The sequence below is a fragment of the Pelodiscus sinensis genome, chromosome 29 (genome assembly GCF_049634645.1).
Source record: "Pelodiscus sinensis isolate JC-2024 chromosome 29, ASM4963464v1, whole genome shotgun sequence".
NCBI classification, from domain to species: Eukaryota; Metazoa; Chordata; order Testudines; family Trionychidae; genus Pelodiscus; species Pelodiscus sinensis.
The window spans coordinates 7,970,217-7,975,212 of NC_134739.1; positions in this window are offsets into that span (position 1 = coordinate 7,970,217).

Here is a 4,996-nt window from a genome sequence, read left to right on the forward strand (position 1 = left end):
TCCACGCTCGGGCTACGTCTACACAGGCGGGTTCTTGCAGAAGAACGGCCGTTCTTCCGCAGAGCATCCACACAACCCGCCTGCTCTTGTGCAAGAAGATTTACAGTAAAGTGTGGGAGGAGCGGGCTTCTTGCACAAGAACTACGCTCTTTTCTAACAAGTGTAAGCTCTCTTGCGCAAGAGGGCAGTGTGGACGCGCCCCTGTAGTTTGGACAAACTCCCCTTTGTCAGGCCTTCTCCAGGGAAACAGCAGGGGGAAAAAATCAGGGATAGGGAGGAAAAAGCTCTAGCATTGAGTTTTCTGCCACATATTAGCTAGCCCATGTCAGCCAACGGGAACACATGGGCTGTGTCTACACTGGCATGAATTTCCGGAAATGCTTAAAACGGAATACTATTCCGTTTTCAGTTTTTCCAGAAAAGGAGCGTCTACATTGGCAGGCTGCTTTTCCAGAAAAGTGTCTGTGGCCAGTGTAGACGCGCTTTTCTGGAAAAGACTACTGGGCTGTCTACACTGGCGCTTTTCCGGAACAGTGTTCTGGAATAAGGACTTATGCCCGAGCGGGAGCAGAATAGTTTTTCCGGAATAGCGGCTGATTTTGTACAGTAGAGCATCGTTGCTTTTCCGGAAATTCAAGGGCCAGTGTAGACAGCTCGCAGTTTATTCCGGAAAAGTGGCTGATTTTCCGGAATAAGTGGCCCAGTGTAGACACAGCCATGGGGCTGTAGCATCTGCTGGCATGTCTATCCCTCGGCCCTGACAGCCCTACTCAGCGGGGGTAGGTGCTGCCTTCTGAGGCTGCAGGGTAAAAAAGGCAAATTCCACCCACTGCTTCAACTCTAGGTTCAAAGGGGAGCCCCCAGTCTGGGACTGAATTTATTGCTTGTCACCAGTCACCTGACTGGGGTCAACGTTGACACGGTCAGCAACCACGTCACATGGCCTGAGCACACTAGTGCTCAAAGTTCCTGATTTGCTCAAATACAAACCAAGCAAAGACCTAGGCAGGTGGCTGTAGGGCTCAGACTCGGGCCAGAGCCCTGACCGTGAAAGGAAGCGTAGATTTTTTTTCCCCAACGAAGATGTTGTTTCTTTCATTAAACCCGTAATTTAAAAAAACCACACACACACACACACACACACACACACACACTCACTCTCTCTCTCTCTCTCTCTGTGTCAGAACTCTTGTCTGGGGGGGAGATGATTGGTGGCAAACAGCGTGGTGCTAAGCGCTAGCCAAGAGGGGTGTAACAGGAAGCGTTTTGCATCCTGAGCACTCACGCATGGCTATTCTGATAGAACAGGGAGAAACCTACACCCCTCTCTGCTCTGCGAACAGAGAGCACTCACAGCACAGCCAGAACTCGGCCTTTCTTGACAGACTGCATCCTCGAAGGTTGGGTGGCCCATCTGAGTCACAGCCAGCACGGCTGAATCCGGTGCAAAGTGGTGTTTTTCTTAAAGCTGCAGCTCCCGGAAACAAGAGGGCCAGAAAATCTCAGCGCTCTCTCATTTAAATGTCTTGGTTGTGAAGAAAAGCTTAACATGAAGAAAGTGCAGCCTAAGGGCTCAAAAACAAGAAGGCAAAAAAACCAACCAACCAGTGACTTAAAAAAAAAAACATTTTCAGGCAGTCATCTGATTTTTTTAATGATGGGTCTAGCGATATGTGGGAAGTGCCCGCTGGGCTGCCTACAGTGTATTGACTCAAGTATCCAATTGATGGAGAGAGTGAAGGGCAGCACTAGCTCAAAAACTCATCACAGACTTTTCCACAAGGAGATCTACTCAAATGGATGGCTTGTATTTATTTTTCCAGGCTTGAAGGAAAGCCATTGCTCACTGAGAGAATCCTAGAGCACTAGAACTGGAAGGGACCTTGAAAGATCAAGTCCAGTGCCCTGCCCTCATGGCAGGACCAAGCACCATCCAGATCATCCCTGACCGGTGTCTGTCTGACCTGCTCTTGAATCTCTCCAGTGATGGAAATTCCACAACCTCCCTGGGCAATTTATTCCAGTTTTTAACCATCCTGACAGGTAGGAAGTTTTTCCTAATGTCCAATCTAAACCTCCCTTGCTGCAGTTTAAGCCCATTGCTTCTTGTCCGATCATCCGCAGAAACACTATTACTGGGTCTGGTTTGAGTCATGGAGACTTTCTGGCCACACCACTAATAGCAGAGATTGAATTAGTTTTCTGTCACGGCTGTGACCAAACACGGTGGTTTGCATCTACATGTGGCCACCGAGCACACACTATTCCAGGCCTCGCTGCCAGCACTACAGGCTCTCCTGTGGCTTCTGATAGCAAAATGCCTCTTAAGCATTGCTGCCCCCATGCCAATATCATACCAGCCTCAGCCATCCTGGAGGGAACAAACTCCTCTCCGGCACAATTCCGAGACCCACGAGAGACACCGTTTCTGATCAGACCCACCCCAGGCAGTGCCGTCCTTAAGGTATGTGAATATGTCTGCTACGTGAGTGCACGTTGCAGGAAGAAGTGCAGTTAGGACCCAAGACTGGGTGTCGGGCACCTGGCCGCTCTGCCACTGACTCACTGTGATACCTTGGGTAAGTAGCATCCCTTTGCCCACGTCCTTGCAGAAGGGAAAGAACCCAGGACACACACCTACATTAACCAGGGAAACGCTGTTTTGAACTAGGGATGGAATAGTGTAGTCGAGTAACCGATAAGCAAAAGCTTATAGGTTAATGCAAGAGACTACACACATTTCTCTCTCCCCCTCCACCCCCCAGTAAATTTTTTAGCAGGCTGGGCCAGCAACCTGGCTCAGTCCTGACTTGCAACACGTCTGGGACCTACCCCTGCTGCGGCTCTGCCTTTAAAGTGTATTAGGAGCAAGGCTGGCAGGCAGCCTGGCTCAGGTCCCCTCGCAGAGCAGCTCCCACCTGGCACCTCATGCTGCTGCCTCTAATACAGAAGCAGCATCACAGAGTGGCCGAGGGCTCCTCAGAAGTGGAACGGGAGCGCTCCACTGGCTGCCAGCCTTGCTCCCGGGTACTACAGAACAGTCAACAAACTGATAAGAATGAGGATCCTCGACTATTCAATTAACCGATATTGAACATCCCTAGTTTGAACGACAATGACAAAATTCATGACAGCACGTTGACTGAGCCGGCTTCTCCTCAGGCACAAGCACAGCTGGATCATTCTGATTTTAAGTAAACTAGGTTGCGGGTTTCTTCACCCCAAGCCCATGGCCCGGCGGCTATAGGATTTACGCTGCAGAATATATACCTAGGGGGGAGTCAGATACCCAGGTAACATATTCCCAGCTGGCCTGAAAGAACAGAATGTTCATAAATGAGAAATTCCACCAAACTGCTCATGGGTCAGCATCATGACCCTCTCTGGAACGGTCACAAAATCTCATGAAAACTGAATTAGGAGAAAACAAAACTCTCCTTGTGTGGCAGTGCACTGCTGTCACAAGGGAAAGTCCTATCAATGAGGGGAAGGCAGTTGCTGTACCAGATGGAACTCATGTAGGGCTGCCTCTGAAAGTCTTATTTATCTTTCTTGGATTCAGGGCAAAAGGCTGGTTTATTTGGAGCGAGTGAGTTGGATGTTTTTCGCCCTGGATACGAGCAGGCTGTAGTCAGGCGATAGGTACAAAGCGGACTGCAGCTCTGTGGCATGTGCGGCTGAGTTTGGACAAGTCCACTGGATTGGTGTGTCCCCAAAACGTCACAACTGAACTCAACGGAATCAGAGGGGGGCAGGCCGAGGCTTCTGGTGCTTGGGGGAGGAGAGCAACCTTGGGGGAGGTTGATTTAATTGGGATTGGTCCTGCCTAGAGCAGGGGGCTGGACTTGATGACCTTCTAAGGTCTCCTCCAGCTCTATGGTTCTATGATTCTATGACCGTCTGGGGGAGTGTCCTTCCCTGAGGCTCCCCAACTTCACCTTCCAGCGGAGTGTTCTACACGTAAGGCTCCCACCTTGCAGCAGTGGAAAATCCACAGAGGGTTTGACGTGAGCTGGGCAGGGGAGGCACCAAGCCCCTCTCTGTCACAATCCAAAGCTCCAGAGAAGAATTTCAGCTTCCAACGCCTTGCACCAGAGAGGTCTTTTGATAGCAGCCGCTATCAGGACACACACTGCTACATCCAGCCGGCCAGAGCGCAGGACAACCGTTTGCCTAGCCAGACCCTGTGCACTGACGGCAGCCTTCCCACCCCCGCCTGTAGCAGCGCTGGCTGTACATTTTAAATCGCCAGGGTCCTAGATCTGCACCCCTGGTTCTCCCTGTGCTGAACTGTAAGCAGCCTTCCGCCAGCAGCTACAAAGTTAACAGATAGTTTAGCAGCCAAATTTCCCTGCCTCATTACAGCTTATGGCTCAGTGCAAGCACTTCATCCAAATGCAACAGGAAACAGAGTCACCTGGGCCTGAAGGCATTTTGTTCCTGCTTCCCCTCCCCCCAGCAGCCATGAGAACAGGCACTACGCCAGCATGCATCATGTTTATGGAAAGAGCTGCGCGCTCACACCCAGCCCATAACAAGGCCTGCCGAAGCGTAAGGAAGGAGTTCATTTCTAAGACTGATCCCCTATGGCAGAGGGGGCGGCTGAGGAAGGCCGTGCGTAGGGCTGTGCATACACTGCTTTACATCCACAGCTCTTGCAGGCTTGTCTACAGGGAAATGTTTTACCCATCACACCGGTCGAACCCCTGCATTTGACTCTTATGCTGGTAGAAAAGCGACTTTTTTAGTTTAGCTTCAACACCTTCCCAACTGGATATAAGCTAACACAACTTTGATAGCAGAATCCAAGTGCCTAGAGACTGAGGCTTATATAACTATTGGTTCAAATTCACATTTTACCTTTGACTGGTGTAATCTTCCATCAGAACCAAGTCTTTAGATCCTCTATCCCCTTCATTTCCCCCAGAGTTCAGTTATATGCACACCCCTGAAATATCCTTTGGACTAACCATAGACGGGCTTCCTCAAGGAATCA